Here is a 17568-nt window from a genome sequence, read left to right as displayed (position 1 = left end):
GTTTCAGCTTGCAGAAGAGCTGTGTAACCTGAACTCTTGGGCTAGTGAGGGGCCATTTTTTCCCCCAGCAATGCCCTAGTGTGCAGTATAAAACCACCCCTCTTTGAGTAGAAGACACCTTCCACACGTGGAAGGGAACTTTGGGATGCAGCCTTGTGTCTTAAGCTGGAGTTTGGTGGGCTGAAGAACAGATATGACTTTCTTTGAATAGAAATCCAAATATACAGGACAGTAAAAGTAGCAGCACAGCAGGCTGACTGAACCCATAAATCACTTAAGTCAGCAGCAAGGCAACAAAGCTTTCAGCTCTCTGCTCATTAGTTGTTAGCAGATAATGGGAGTAAGAAGAAGAAGCAAAAAAGTGAAGATAACAGAGGGAAATTCTGATGTTGTAACTTTCATTCAAGTTCTCACAACATACAGAAAGCTCTATTTCACCTCAGAGCCGAGGCACACATACCGACCGTTTTCGTCTCGACCGGAAGTTCAACCTCTCTGCAGCCTTGTGTCTAAGAAAATATGTCTTTCAATACAACCTGACAAGGAGGGAAAAGAAGACGTGCTTCATCCCCCTCAATAACCAACCCAATTGTATGGCTGGCTGCTCAGCATGTCGGCAATGTCAGTTCTTGCTGAGGGAAGGCTTTCTAGGAGACAGAGTACCATAAAGTACAAAGGGTTTATTAAGTGAAAATAAAATGTTTTCAGTGGGATTATCGGAGGCTCAGTGAAAAAATCTAGCTGTGGTGCTACCCATGTCAAGCAGAGGTGGCACAATGAATAGAGGCTTTAATTCAATTCCGTGAGCTGACACCTGACCAAACAAAGGTGGAGCCAGACAGAACTACCTTAACATGCCGAAACAGATGCTTTTTAAAATGTCAGGATATAGTATTTCAGTGTCTTGAACCACAGAATGGAAAGCAACATGGAAATCCCAAAGTGAGCCCTAAAGAAATAGCAAATACAGTGTGGTGCTTGAAATCCATCCTCCCATATTTCTATATTGCAGCCCTTACAGAAATTAAAAATATGTCCCTGCGTTGGAAATTTTTTGCTTCAGAAGCATATTTTTTGCATCAGCCTGACTCACTCAACTGTACCTATTCAAGAAGAGGAGTCTCCAGTGTTACCAAGCACCTGTCTCAGAGCTGTTCTGTGCTCTAGTTCAGCTGTAGACAATGCAACATTACCACAAAGCAGCTTTCAGACAGCTCTTTACAGATCAATGTTTTTAATGATCTAGAAATACTCAAAGTGTTGTCAAGGCAGCCTGAACAATGAGGCATGGTCAGGCAGGGCCAAAGCAAGGCTGAGAAATTAATACTGTTTCCTAGGTCCCCAAGGCTCATGTGGGGTTTGGTCAGGACTTCCACTATAGCGGGAGGGCTTCTGCTGGTAAGCTCCACTGCTCACTGACTCTTGGAACAGCAGTGGGAGAAAAAAAAAACCCAGCAATATCACTGACATCTGTCCATCACTTCTGGGTACAATATGTAAGTAACAACAGGTAGCCTTAGGAATCGGTGGAAATTCTATTGCAAAACCATTGAGTTTCCAGAAATTCCTAGAGCTACCCTTTGTCACCTCCAAGTTGTACCTGGAATTGATATATAGACATCAACTACATTGGCTATGTCGTGCCCACCCACCCACCCTCTGTGTTAAATGCCACAGAGTCATCTCCAAACCACAGGTCAGGATCCAGTAGCACTCCCAAGCTGTGAACCTGTTCTTTAAGGTGGAGGGCAACCCCCCCCCAATCCAGGACAGGCTGAGTCCACAGTCCCTGAACAGCTTTTCCATTGAGCAACAGCACATCTGTCTTGTCTGGACTGAGCTTCAGTTTATCACCCCCCCTCCATCCTATTACCTTCTCCAGGAACCTATATGAAACTTCCACAGACCCATCCAGCTTAAGAGAACCACAGTTGGGTATCAGCTACCTACTGGTGAAACCTCACTTTAAAATCCTGGATGACTTTTCCCAGTGGTTTCATGTGGATGTTAAATAACATGGGGATGGAAAAGATAGAACCCCGCTGGACCCCAATGAAGAAGAGTTGGTTTTTATATGCTGACTTTCTCAACCTTTAAGAAGAATCAAACTGGTTTACAATCTCTTTCCCTTTTTCTCCCCACAACAGACACCTTGTGAGGTAGGTGAGGCTGAGAGAGCTCAAAGAGAACTGTGACTAGCCCAAGGTCACCCAGCTGGCTTCATATGTAGGAGTGGGGAAAACAACCTGGTTCACCAGATTAAAGTCCACCACTCATGTGGAGGAGTGGGGAATCAAACCTGGTTTTCCAGATTAGAATCTGCTGCTCTTAACCACTACACCACTACGCTGGCTCTCCAGGTTGCATACACATCATGGGGTTGTGCACCACCTTCTGGAATTGGTTGGCCAAATAAGGGCAGAACCACCAAAGCATGGTGCCCCAACTCCCAACCCATACAATCCCTCCAGAAGGATACCAAAAGCCCACTGAGAGGTCCAGGAGAATCAACAGGGACTCAATCCCCTGGTTAATCTCAAAGCAGAGGTCATCATTCAGGACAACTAAGGTCATTTCTGCCCAAACCCAGGCCCGAATCCAGATTGAAAGGGGTTTTGTGTGCATGAGTTCTGCCTGCTCAGCTTGTGCTGTTCCTTCTGGGCACCAAGGAGACAGAGACAGAGACAGAGACAGAGAGAGAGAGAGAGAGAGAGAGAGAGAGAGAGAGAGAGAGAGAGAGAGAGAGAGAGAGATTAAAATGGAAAAAGAGAGAACGAGAGGCATACTGTCATCTCTCTCCATTATAATTCTTTGGGTGTTTTTTTTAGAATGGTTGCTTGAAAGGTGTGAGAGGTGAGAGGTGGTGTAATGTACCTTCTAAGGAATGTGCTGTTGACCTGTGCAATCGACATTGCCAGCAGCTTTGAGAGGTGGTGCAATGAATGACTCAGAGTCTGCCAAAGCTCTCTCCACAGGCTATCTAAAAAAGCCGTTTTCAGCCAGACATTTGTAAACACTGCTGAGATGTGCCTATTTTTCACACTTCTTCTGGTAAACATTACCCCATCTCAATACAATAAATATTTATAAAATAGCCTCCTACCAAGTACAAATGTACCTCAGACAAGAAGACATATCACACTTTAGGGCCTTAAACAGTTCAATATGTCAGCACAAGCTTTTCAAAAGCTGTTTTTCCCCCCAGTAAGGATAAAGTGAAATGAACCCACAAGACAGCAAGCCACCAAAGTGAAGAACAATGAGTTTATAATTTTTAACAGGCTAATCATCCCTTACTCGCTATGATGGATCGAGAGATGATGACAGACTGTATATGTGACTCATCCTGCTTGCAATTCTTCAATGCTGAAAAGAATTAAAACATACTGCACTATCCAATATGGTACATTTCCCTCCCATAGTGTTTGCATCGCTCTTCCCTTCATTGTTTCTCTGTGTTGCTTCAAATCCATGTTTATCTGCTTGGAGGCAGTTGCAAAATTAGCTTATCTTGATTAAGGTTGTCATTGATATGGATACATTCATTGTTTGGGGGTAATTGGTTATTGCAATTGATTCTGTGGTGTTTACACCCAATGAAATGTAATCGCATTTGACAACAGAAGTCAGTATGTGTCACTGTACACACTGACCCCACGACAAAGTCCTGCAAATACAAACAGACACGATTATGTCTTGTGCTGTATGTTTGCACCCCACATGCTCTTTCAATAATCAATGAAAATTGTGCTTCTTTCAGAAAAATTATCAAAGTAACTAGAACATGAGAACATAAGAAGATCCTGCTGGATCCATCTAGTCCAGAAACCTGTTTCTCACAGCAACCAGCCAGTTGCCCTGGAGGATCAACCAACAGACCATAGTGGCTGAGGTCTTCCTCTGGTATTCCTTCCTTGCACTGGTATTCAGAGGTTGTCTTAGCCACCATGGCTAATAGCCATTGATGGACCTCTCCTCTGTCAATCATTCTAACCCCCTTTTAAAGCCATCCATTCTTGTGGCTATCACTACATGCACTGGTAGTGATTCCTACAATTTAGTTACTTGTTTAGTAAAGTAGCATTTCCTTTTGTCTTTTCTGAATCATTTGCCCATCAACTCCATTGGGATTACCCAATACCCAGTTTTCTCCCCAATGGGTGCCCAAAGTGGTTTACAACACTCTCCCCTTCTCCATTTTATCCTTCCAACAACTCTGAGAGGTAGATTAGGCTGAGAGTGTGTGACTGGCCCAAGGTCATTCATCAGTGTGTGACTGGCCAGTGTGGTGTAGTGGTTAGGAGCGGTGGACTCCAATCTGGAGAACCAGGTTTGATTCCCTTATGTGGAAAGCCTACTGTTACCATAGATGTTGCTGATCTAGGATAGGGAAATTCATCCTTTCCTTAGCTAAAGGAACTTTGCTTTCCATTCCTTTTCCTGAAAGAGCTCTGCTACCAGTGCTGATGCATAGGGGTATTACAACATAGGGATGTTTCTTTTTCTTTTTTTTTTTTCTTGCATCTTTAAGGGGTACAGAAAAGGAAAAAGGGAAAGGGATATTTGTTAACATTATAAAAACAATACAGTATTGTAAGATGATTTCTGAATAAAATAAAGTTACAGAATGACTTTAGTTTGAAATTCTTGCTTCATAATATCTCTTATATTTTAAAAAATTCTTATTCTTGTTTAACAGTTATTTAAGGTAAAAAGTATACAACAGAGTCTTATGATATTTTAACATAGATTGTTCATGTTAGTTGCATTTCATATATGTATAAAAAGAAGCCCACTTTTCCTGAAATTGCTCGATAGATTCACTGAGTTTAGGATTTAGTTCATCAGTCATTTTAGCCATTGCTGCATATTCCAAAAGTTTTTCTTTCCAATCATCAATTTCAGGTATGTGGGTCTGTTTCCATGTTCTTGCTAGGGTTATTCTGGCGGCTGTTGTGGCATACTTAAAAACGTCATGCAATTTTTGAGGTAAATTTAACGGTACTATACTAAGTAGGTAAAATTTTGGGTCGAATAAAAACTTCGTATCTAACATCAATTGTAGTTCATGATGAACTCTTTTCCAGTATAATTGTAGCTTTGGACACGTCCACCAGACATGAAAATAAGAACCATCTCATTCTTGACATTTCCAACATGCGCCTTTTTTCCCTGGAGTTGTCATTTGAGAAAGCATATTGGGAGTCAGGTACCATCTATAGAAGGTCTTGTACCAATTTTCTTTCACTTCTTGGGAAACAGTGTATTTCAATTCGGAAGAGCAAAGTTTTTCCCATAAGTCCATATTGATCATTTCTCCAAGATTTTGCATCCACTTTATCATGTTTGTTTTCACTTGTTCTTCTTCTGTATCGTATTTCAGAAGAAGTTTATATATTTTTCCTAATATGTGTGAATCATTTTTAGATATTAACTGCTCAAATTCAGTTAGTTCACGGAATGGTTGTGGATATGAGCAGTCTTTTTGCAAATTGGATCTCAATTGTAAAAAAGTTAACCAGTTCAGCTTTTGAAATTTTTCTTGAAGTTTGATCATATCCTTGATTTCACCCGTGGACTCTATCATATCATTGTAGGTAAAATGAACACCCGGTTTTAGTTTAATATTATCATGATAAGCTTCAGTTGGTGACATTATAGATGGTGGAGAAGGACTTATTCTCTTTTTATATCTTTTCCAAACTTTTAGTAACACTATTTTGACATCGCAATCTTCTTGTACTTTATCTTTTTGGATTTTTGATTTAGGGTCCCACAAAACTTTGTGAAAACCCTGTCCCAGATCTGCCCGTTCTAAAATAACATGTCGACTTTTTGGTTGTTTTATCCATTCGGTTATCCAAGATAGGCAGGCTGCATGGTAGTATAGTTTGATGTTGGGCATTGCCAGCCCTCCTCTTTTCTTTTCATCTTGAAGGACTTTAAATCTTACTCTCGGTTTTTTCCCATTCCAGACAAATCGATTGATTTGTTTTTGCCAGTTATCTAATGTCTTTTCGGAGATGTCAATCGGCAAAAATTGAAATAAAAAATTTAGTCTAGGAAGAACGTTCATCTTTATCGTCGATATCCTTCCTAACCATGAAATGTTCATCTTTGACCATAAACTCAGATCTTTTTCTATTTCTCCCCAGATTTTCAAGTAGTTTGACCTTAAGAGAGTGTTGTTTTGTGAGGATATGTTGACTCCCAAATATTTCACTGATTCTTTGGTAATTCGACATCCTGTAATGTCTTCTATAAGCTTGTCTTCTTCTGCTGTTAAATTAAAAGTCAGTATTTTCGTCTTTGTTTTGTTAAGTTTATACCCAGAGTATTTTGCATATTCGGTAAGATGATTGTAAACGTATGGGAGTGTTTGCTCAGGATTTTGACAAATTAAGACAACGTCATCTGCATAACTTAATTTTGTGTTCTTCATTTCCTATTGTTAAACCCTTGATTTTTGGATCATTTCTTATGTAATTTGAAAAGACCTCCATTGATAAGTCGAATAAAAATGGAGAAAAAGGACATCCTTGTCTAGTACCTTTTGTAATGTTCAATTCTGTAGACAGCTGACCGTTAATCAAGAGGCGAGCTCTTTGCACCGAATATATCGTATTAAAGACTTTAAGTAAAGTTTCTCCACAGTCCATTTGTTGTAGTGTTTGACTAATAAAATGCCAAGAAACATTGTCAAAAGCTTTTTCAGCATCTAAAAATATCATTGCTGTTTTTAATGATTTTGACTTTGCATATTTTATTGCACTGAGAACCAGTCTCACATTGTCTTTCATGAGTCTTTTAGGAATGAAACCTGTTTGATCTGGATGTACCAAATTTCCGATGTATTTTTGAAATCTTTTAGTAATTATAGAAACAAAAATTTTGTAATCAATATTCAATAATGATATTGGTCTGTAAGCTTGGGGAAGGTATTGGTCTGCAGCTTCTTTTGGGATTAGTGAAATGTGAGCTTCTTGCCATGATGGAGGAATCTTACCGTGTTCTATTACTTCGTTGTAAAGAGAAAGCAAAACTGGAGTTAATTGATGTTCTAACAATTTATAGTATTGAGGTGTTAAACCATCTGGTCCAGGTGCCTTGTCTGATTTTAAATTATTGATAGCATCTACAATTTCTTGGGTTGTTATCTTCTGATTGAGTGTCTCTTGTTCATCTGGTGAGAGTTTAGATAGTTGTGCGTCAGCTAAATAAGTTGAAAGTCCTTGTTCTCGCAAATCATCCTTCAAATAAAGTTGCTTGTAGTATTCCAAAAATATTTTTTCGATTTCTTCTTGTTTGTTATGAATTTTCCCATCAGCTTTGGTACCAATTATCTTCCGTTTCTTCTCTTGTTGTCGAAGTTGATTGGCTAAGAAACGACCTGGCTTATTTGCTCTTTCAAAAAACCTCTGCTTGGCATATTTAAATTTTGTTCTAATTTCTTCTGTTTCTATCAACTCTATTTGGTGCTTGGTCATCTTGATATCATGTAAAATGGTTTTGTCTGGCTTAATCTGGATTTTCTTTTCCAATTTTCTTAATTGATCTTGTAATTCTTTGAATTTCTTCTGTCTCTCTTTTTTTTTTTTTTGGAATTCAGGGCGATCATTTTCCCTCTTACAAAAGCTTTGCTAGCGTCCCATATAACAAGATCGGACATAGGGATGTTTCTGAATGCCAGGCCAACTTTGGCTCGATTTTAAAGCTGTAGTTTCATTTGTAGGTTCTCTGTTATTTACCAATATAATCTCTTAAGAAGCTAGATTTCCTAGAGAAGTGAGGGTTGGTAATCCCTGTCAATTTTTCCTCCTCCCCCTGCAATCTACATTGGTGGTGTATACCAGATCTGGAGCAAGACTGCACAGACTGTATATATTTCAATTGTAAGAAGAAAAATTGACAAGATTTCCTTCTTCACCTGTGTAATTGCAATAATGGTCTTTTATGTGTGGCTGTTTCCCTCATGGTCACCCCTCCAATGACTTCCAGTCTCTGTTTTGATTGGGCATGCCGTTTCCCACTGTCAGAGGATACCTTGCTCTCCCCCTGCATTTCCCTGGGTTTTGCCCAGGTTTTCAGGGATCTGGTTTATCTCAAATTTGAAAATGTGGGCAAAACGTGGGGAAACTCAGGGGGAGAGCGAGGCAACCTCTGATGGTTGGAAACAGCATGCATAATCTAAACAAAGACCCAACGTTGTCAGAAGGGTGACGGCAAGTGAAACGGCCATGCTTAAGAGACCACAGTTTTAAGACAAACATTAGGTGATGTTTAGATAGGGTTGCCAACCTCCAGGTACTAGCTGGAGATCTACTATTACAACTGATCTCCAGCCGACAGAGGTCAGATCACCTGGAGAAAATGGCCACTTTGGCAATTGGACTCTATGGCATTGAAGTCCCTCCCCTCCCCAAACCCTGCCCTCCTCAGGCCTCCAAAAACCTCTCACCAGTGGCGAAGAGGGACCTGACGACCCTATGTTTAAATCAACTTTTTGTCAGTTTCACATTAGTTTGCTAAAAAACTGTAGTAGGACCCCTGCACTGGGAGGGGAAAATGGGCAAGTTACAGATACAAGCCAATAGCATTTACACCTGACTGCACTATAATTAGAACAGAAGCTGCAAAAATTCTATCAAACAAGCCTGTTAAAAAGCCAGGATTCCATTGGGGTGGGGAATGAGAATGCAATAGTTCTGGGGAAAACATTGTATGGATGTAGGAACACATGATAAAGTGAATGCATTCAGTTGCTGAGGACCAACATTAGTTGGAGCATGCAAAGAGATTTCCAAGGAAGGCGTCACTACAGAGAATGAGAAAAGGTGCCACCTGCTCAATGTCTGCTCTCCTTCCGGAATCTCAGCGTTCAGCCTGCCCATTTCTATTTAGTCTGGAAGCAGGGAGGACCATTTTCCATGGTTTATTTTAAACAATGTATGGCATATAGTTGGTTATACTTACCACAAATACAATAAATGTTCTATACAAGATCTCTCTGTCTTGGTTCAGGCATCACATAAAGTTATGGTTTCAAGCAACTAACTTTGGCTAGTACGACTGTCTAGAATGTGAGACACTTCGGTACTTGTATCTAGATAGAATTTGCCAAACCAGAATCTGAAACCATGGTTTGAAGTTGGTTCATTAACTACAGTTAGTCCTAACTATGGTTTCACACAATATACAAAAGTAGACATCCTGACTTAGCCCTGGCTTGTTTTCTGGCATTGCCTCCATGGCAGTGCAGTTAGATTTGAATCCAGCAGCACCTTAGAGACCAACAAGATTTTCAGGGTATGGCTTTCGAGAGTCAAAGCTCCCTTCTTCTGCGATGCAATGCAGTTTGGGATCTAGCTGGATCTCTGTGTGGAAAGTTGGAGAAAGAGCAAAGGTAATGAAAGCAGCATTGGTCGAGGTAAACCAGGAAAGAATGATAGCAAACCAAAGGCTGGTTTAACAAACGAATCACAGTGAAAACGTTATGGCTGAACTGACCCACTCTCTTTCTTCTAACTGCTTTGTTCACACATAAATATACATTGATTCATTTCTTCTTTATTTGATTACTGCAGACTGTGTGCTGAATACTGGAACAATTTCCATTTAAAAACTTTGGTTTAAATGGAACTACAAGGTGCTAGGTAAGCTCTCTCTGTTAATAACCCATTTGCCCTTGCAAGACAGATTTGCATGCAACAGCCTTGCCTTTCCTTACCCCCAAAGAATACAGAATAAGCCAGAGGGCTGTAGCTAATTGGCACACGTTTGCATTTAAGTAGGTCTGTACATCAAAACAGGTCCTAAACTATAGTGTATTCTATTTTTCAACAAATCCAGCACAACCTTATTTTTTTCCCATGGGAGATGTGAAAGTTTCCCCTTCATTCATTTAAACTCACATGAACACAGGAAGCTGCCTTAAATTGAACAAGACCACTGGTCTATCCAGGTCAGCATTGTCTACTTTGATTGGTAATGGCTGTCAGGCAGAGGTGTTTCACATCACCAGATGTTTTGAACTGGAAATGAGGGCGACAGAACCTCAGACCTTCTGCATGCAAAAGCAGGTGTTCTGCCATGGAGCCATAAACCCTTCCAAACTACTTTTGAATTTAGAGATAATGGATGCACAGCATCAGTCCAGAGCATAAATTTGGAGAACCAGATTTGATTCCCCACTCCTCCACATGAGCAGCAGATTCTTATCTGAAGAACCAGGTTTGATTCCCCACTCCTCCACATGAGTGGCAGAGTCTAATCTGGTGAAGCAGGTTGGTTTCCCCACTCATACACATGAAGCCTGCTGTGTGACCTTGGGCTAGTTACAGTTCTCTTCGAGCTCTCTCAGCCTCACCTACCTCACAAGGAGTCTGTTGTGGGGAGAGGAAGGGAAAGCGATTGTAAGCCAGTTTGATTCTCCTTGAAAGGTAGAGAAAATTGGCATATGAAAACCAACTCTTCTTCTAAATCTGAAAACGAGCACGACACAACTGTGACAAAATGGAGAAAAATCCTTTAATAATCCTTAGATTCAAAGGCAGGCAAAATTCTAGCATGAGTCATGAATGTACCTATGAGTGCAGAATGCAATCTGTACTATTCACTGGAGCTGACTACTCAATAGATAGCCAGCACCTGAGTGTGAAGCAGTGTATCCTGGTGCACGGCCTAGGGCAATCAACACAACTCAGCACTTTTCCAGATCCAGCAACATCTGACAAGCCCAGCATAAAGAACCATTCATTCTGTTAAGCCCCGAACTTTCTTCTTTTTCTTTCTTTCTTGCAGTTTAGTAATTATGTCTATGGTAGTTTACTGGCCTACGTGGAACTTCAAGTCCCCTCCCCCACCCCCTTTTTCTAATAATCCACCCGGTTAAACATTCCCATTGATGTTATCAAGCCAGTGAGCTCAATAACTGCTGCTAGCACAGTTGCAGGTATTGTGTTCAGGCAAAACACTCCCTGCCTTGACCTTCCAGGCACAGACATGTTAGAGGCACTGCTGTGATCCATATCACAAACACTGAAAGAGGAAAGAAACAGCTCTGTTTTCAAAGCGAAACAATAAGGCAAATGAGCTTATTGCCTAACTGTAAATTACAAACCATTGCAGAGGCAGTCTGTAAAAAGTAAACATCTGAAAAAATGTATGGGTTGGTTAGATCTAGCCCTGTGCCCGAACTTGACAGCTATGGAAAATTCCATTCCTCTAAGATTAGAGGCACAGCTTTATCCAGATTTTATCCCCGCTTCGTGCACTAGCACCTGTTCTACTGTGGCAAACCCAATCACATACAGATCTCTGCAGAGGCGACAGCAAAAATTGCTTTCATCCCCTGCTTTGGCCCTGAGGAAACTGGTCATTGCCTTTAGGCTGAGGAGCACTTGACCAAAAGGGACACGGTTCACCGTAGACCCAAAATGGAGCTAAATTGGGAATCCAGATAGCCAATCGGTAGAATCTCTGGTGGCTATGAGGGGTAAGAAGACTTTCAGAACAGGGAGCTCCTAGATATCATCAATCCTGATTTCCAAGGTATGGGCATCTCACAGGAATTCCTTTTGCTTCTAGTGATGCCACTGACATTCATAGTTATTCAGTATATGAATCTGGTACATGAGTCTGGTTAGTTTATAATGTTTTACAAATTGAGCAGTGATTCCCCAGAGGTCTTTCTCCAGCCTGGAATATTAAATGAATTCTGTGCATATGCCATCAGTGGTCAGCAGACCAAGTATTCGAAATCAAATTCTTTTCAGTGAAACTTTTGTGATTGCTGTGAAACTAGATGAACTGTAACAGCAGCTTCTTTGTGGATGCATTCACAAAAGTTCCTTAATATCAAATTCTGTTTTTTATTAAGTTTTCATTTTTAAAGTTACACACACAAAAAAACATTAATCATACGCTACATATGTACCTAATACTCAATACACATTACAATACTCACAATGCACACAACATGCCTACATCTTCTGCCTTTAACATTTCTCTGGGCAAAGCTAAATTATTTTAAACCTTCTACCTTATTTGAGTTATCATTTTCAAGTAGTGGAAAAATAAACACTTTACAAACAGTAAAGAGGCCTTCATCCATGTTCTTTTTGCTCTAATCTTTCAAAACTATTAGATCTATCACCTTATATAATGAATAGTAACGTGTAAAAATTTTCTCTCTAACAATTTATATAATTTATATCATAAAAATAAGTAGTAAATATTAAGGAACTTTTGTGAACTTTTGTGAATGCATCCACAAAGAAGCTGCTGTTACAGTTCATTTAGTTTCACAGTAAGTAGGCTATCCCTTTTAGATGGTTAAAGCTATTTTATATCTATATTATAGTAGTAACTACACTTTATACTTCTGAAGTTTTTGTCTTTCAGTTAGTAGTATTATCTCTTAGAACACATTCTATTTCTCGGGACACATGATCATAATATAGTTTCTATTTCTTTTGAAATTCATCCAAGGATTTTCCATTCACATAATTAGTCAGCTTGGCCATTACTGCATATTCTGCTAGCTTGTCTAGCCAATTATCCAATGTTGGTATTATCCAATGTTGGTATAACTTGTAACAGTAATGATACTGGAGAACTAGAGTGGATTGGCTAGGAGTATGATGGAATCACTAGAAATCCAGAGCTACAGGGGAGCCACTTTCCTGTGATGAAGGCAGATTGCAGGGGTAATTTCCAACCTCACAAGGCCAAACTCACAAGGCATCTTCTAGGCTCCCATTCAACAAAGATCAAGCATTTGGGTAGGCTTTATGGAATCCTTGGAGCTGAAATGTAAGCAGAAAGAGCAGACCTATTTTATCTATTATTGCAAACATGCAGTAGCATACACTCCAGTTGTGCATTTTTAATATTTATTCATTGATTTTTGTTGTCCTGCTATTCTTCCAGTTAGTTGTGGGGAACAATGTTCCAATGATGCAATATCACAATAACAAAAAAGTCCTGTCCCCAGTAACCACCTGGTCACAGGCACTGTAACAGGTGTGGTACCTACTTTCCTACTCCTTGTGATATCTGCACTGTACCAACTGTTGACGTGTTCCAACAGCACTGCGCTTCCTGTGTAGGACTTGAAGAATGCATTCCATGTGCCATGAGGATGCTGTTGAAAACTTCATTCCAGTGTCAAGTTTCCTGCTTCTTCCTATTACATTTTAAGATTATTTACCACTTATGATATTATCCCATTCTGAGTTTCCCATCCACTATTAGTGGCAGCCAATGGTATTAAATGGATGACGTAAAATGGGGTGACAAAACATTATGGAGCAGAACAGATAATTTGATGAGAGGATTTCATTTATTGCTTCATCCCCAAGTCAAATCTATTTGGTTTCCCAGAGAACCTATTTAATTTCTCCTCATAGCCGGTTTTCTCTGGAGTTATCATTTTACTTTTCTTTGCATTTTCCATAAAGCTGGTTTTTGTGTGGGGTTATAGTTTGGAGCAACAAGATGGTAGAAGCTGCACCCTCTAGAGTTGCCTAGAACTGCCACTGCTGTGCCATAGCAGGAACATTTTATAATGTTCTCTTCATTCCATTATCCATGAAAAAGTATTGTTTGGGATGCTGCACTTCAGGCTGTCATTATACCTACAGCTCAGCCAAAAGGTAAGGACCAAGTTAGTTATTATGTCACACTTGTAAGAGTTTCATTCAATGGAATCACTTCTAACTAATCATTTAACTGAAATATGTATCTACGCAGAGACCCTCTGTTGTTATTTCTTCAAATAAAAATAAAAATGGTGGTGCACAGGAAGCCATGCCTCTGAAATATAGTTTGCAACTTAATGCTGTTGCTTTTAAGATTGAAGAAAGTAGATGTTTAAAACAAGGTGACCTGCCAGAACCTAAGTATATCAGTGACCCAATCCTATTTTTAAATGCTTTGACCCTGTCACCAGCAAGTCAACATGCTTGGATGCTTTATGATATTTTCCAGCCATATGATATTTGCAGAGCCTTTCCATCTCATTGCAGACATGGGGGGATATTACTATTGCAGTCTACAAGCAATGTGTATTTCTTTGAAAGGAAGAGCCCTTGTATGCCTTACATCAATTGTATCACACAACAGACACACGTTAACTGACTTTTGATCCCTGCCGGGCCTGCCCCTTTTTGTCACATCCTGGACAATAAAGGGTGGGAGTCAAAGATTTGGGGGTCAAGAGGTGTTCAGAGGCTAAGAGCATTCCACTCAGTACATGGTATGCTACAGAGCGTGCTTTTTACAGCGAGCTGCAGTCCATTTTGGCTCTGTTGTGGGTGGACCTGTTTGAGACACATTTCCACACATGGGTTGCTCATTCACACTGTACTGACCTTGTTGTGAACTCTTTCCTTCAGGGAGGGTGTTCAGATGCTTAGAAGGTGAACCCAAAAGAATACAGACAGGGGCTAATAGCTTAACAGATTTTCTTCACAACAAAGCAGAAGAGCAAATACACACCCAGTTAAGTCTAGTAGTTGATGCAGCATCATTTACGGTCCAGTTCTTGGAGGAATCATCCAGCAACAGGATATCTCAAACACTAAATCTATCCCTACAAGGGTTGCCAACCTCCAGGTGGTAGCTGGAGATCTCCTGCTATTACAACTGATCTCCAGCCGATAGAGATCAGTTCACCTGGAGAAGATGGCCGCTTTGGCAATTGAACTTTATGGCATTGAAGTGTCTCCACTTCCCAAACCCCACCCTCCTCAGGGTCCACCCCCAAAAAATCTCCAGGTATTTCCCAACTTGGAGCTGGCAACCCTAATTCTTACTCTGAGACCCAACTACCCTTCATTCACGTTTCCCCAGTCCCTACCCCCATGCCTTCATCTTAGCTGCCTCAGCGTGGTGTAGTGGTTAAGAGCGGTGGTTTGGAGCAGTGGACTCTGACCTGAAGAACTGGGTTTGATTCTTCCTTAAGTGGTAGAGAAAGCCGGCATATAAAAACCAACTCTTCTTCTTCAGTGTGGTGCAGTAATTAGGGTATTGGGCTAGGTCGGAGCTGGGAGCCCTGATTTGAATCTCCATGGAAGGTTGGTGGGTGACCTTGGGCTAATCACACACTCTTGGTCTAAACTATCTCACAGGGTTGTTGTGAGGATAAAATGGAGAGAGGAGAATGATGTTAGCCACTTTGGGTCTTTACTGAGGAGACAGTGTATAAATTCAGTCAATACACCGTTCAGTAGACCTCTGCCTTCCCTCTTGCCTTAACAATCCAGCCTCCAAGCAGTTCCTCTCCACCATCCGTTTCAGTCACACTCCAGGACTCAGTTTATTAGAGCACATTACATTTTTAGACTTGTACATAAAAAAATCCTAGGTGGTAGCCACATCATCAAATATGTAATTGATGAAACTGCCCCAAGAAGGAGAAGAGAGGGAAGTAGGATGGGTCTTAAGAAGATTTTCATAAACACCTATGCATAAAAATCTGAGATACTACTTTTGGTTAATATGAGCCTAAGAGGACATGTTGGTGTATATCCAGCCAGTCGTCTTTGCATGGACGTTTTCCCATCTTCCTCTTCTTTTCTGCAGCCCTTTCTGAATCCTGGAAAAATCAGTCCTGGGGTCGCTGAGGCCATGCAGAGAAACAGAAATGTAGTTTGCTGGGCCTCCAGCAGAGAACAACTTGTACAACTTGAGATCCCTTGAGCATCAGGAACAACACCTGTGATCTCTTATATGTGGCTTTTCCCCATATAATATACTATTGATCCATTGCTCCTTCAACCTTTTGAATGGGCAAGAGAAAACTGAACAAATCAATAAAATTTATCAACGGAATGGGAGATTGTATCCACTCAGGAAACCATCCAAATGCAACCCAGAACTCTTTAAAATACTAATTAAAAACAAACTCAAATGAGTAAAACTTCTTTTGAAATGATTCGCTGCTGCTTATTGTTTTACTTTGCTCAGGTCTCAAGGGTTTTCTTTTGATTCAAGTGAGAACTTCCTGGACTAACTCATCTATTGTGAGACCCTGTTGGGCTTGGTTCCTTAATGAAATTACTTCATTTCTGTTTCGTCATCAAATGTTTCATTGTGCGGTGAATACACGTTCATGGTTGTTGGATTATGTTCCTGAAAGTCCCTAAAGAATTTTATTTTTGTCTCTTGGCTATGGGCTATTCTAAAATTACTCTCATAAATATAAAACTTTCCTTGGGGTCAGCTTTCTTTGGTATCCTGACATCACATCTTACCAACAGCATGTCTTTGATGATGGATTCCTCTTTGCTGCAAAGCATGCACAAACACACATATGCAGCGTACACACAATGGGAACAGTGGACAAAATCCAAAAGAAACTAAATGTACATAAATCCCACTGAAATCAGTGAGTCACAAGCAGGTTACCTGCAGATTTGTGTTCAATTTTCAATTAATTGATAAAACATCAACCCTATTTTGCTGCATTGATTAACACTGAGAGTAATGAGCATTGTTTATAATCAGCGTTAAAAATAAAAGAAATTGCTCTTGTTCAGTTCCAGATAATTAGCCATATAGCTCTGTTGTAGCAGAAATATCCATATGATGTAAATGGGTATGTGTGACATACCCATGATGAATCTATGACATTGGCATACCTGACTCCAACAACTCAGTCAATCATGAGAATGTGATAATGGTAGGTCCCCTGCTGCCATCTCCCATACTGAAGGCTGTCAGACCTCAAATTACTCCGAATATTGCTTCTTTAAAACTGTGAAGAAATCATAGATACAAGCATATGGAAATTTGACTGAAAAGGATTGGTAGCTAGATGTTCACAGGGGATGAGCCAAAAGCAAAGCTAAATAATAGGGTCAGGGATGACAATGCAGAGACATTTGAGATGGTTCATTGGGAAAAAAAATACTTTTTGAGTTTAAAATCAAAACTAGAAGTCTGCTTTCTGACTGCAACCTTTAGTTCTAATTTTGAACTTGGAAAGAGAGATGATGCATATTAGCTGGGGGAAATGTACGGTACTTCCAAATAAGGCTTGTTCCTATTCGCAAGAATATGGTCCAAAAAGCAATATGATTACTGCAGAGATAAACACTGTAGAGGTGAAAGAAGAACTTTAGGCCAACATGTATTAATCAGGGTGTGAGAACTGTAGAGTTCTTTAGAATTTCTTTCCATTCTTTGCAGTTCCATGGCTGCATTTCTATGAACCAAGTAGACTCGAAGCTAAGAGAAAAGGGACATAGACTCCTAGTCTGTCTGATATCCATGAGACAAATGATAATTGTAGCAGTTTGCTATGCTGGCCTTTTCAGCTTGGTTCAGTTACATGGGATGAATCTGTTGGGCAGTTTCAAAGACAATGAATTACCAACTTGAAAAAAGGAGGTTGTGAAGAACTGAGTTTAGGGTGGAATGATGCATGTAAGAAAAGCTCAACAGCTGCTTCCCCCAGATCGGACTTTACACATCACCATGAAGTCATATTCAACCTAACCCCAGAGACCTATCTCAGTTCAAATGAGACCCTTGAGTTCTGCTTTGGGGTGGATGCTCGCTTTT

This window comes from Euleptes europaea, chromosome 7 (genome assembly GCF_029931775.1).
Source record: "Euleptes europaea isolate rEulEur1 chromosome 7, rEulEur1.hap1, whole genome shotgun sequence".
Classification (NCBI taxonomy): Eukaryota; Metazoa; Chordata; class Lepidosauria; order Squamata; family Sphaerodactylidae; genus Euleptes; species Euleptes europaea.
The sequence above is the reverse complement of the archived record's forward strand: the minus strand, read 5'-3'. Positions refer to the sequence as shown.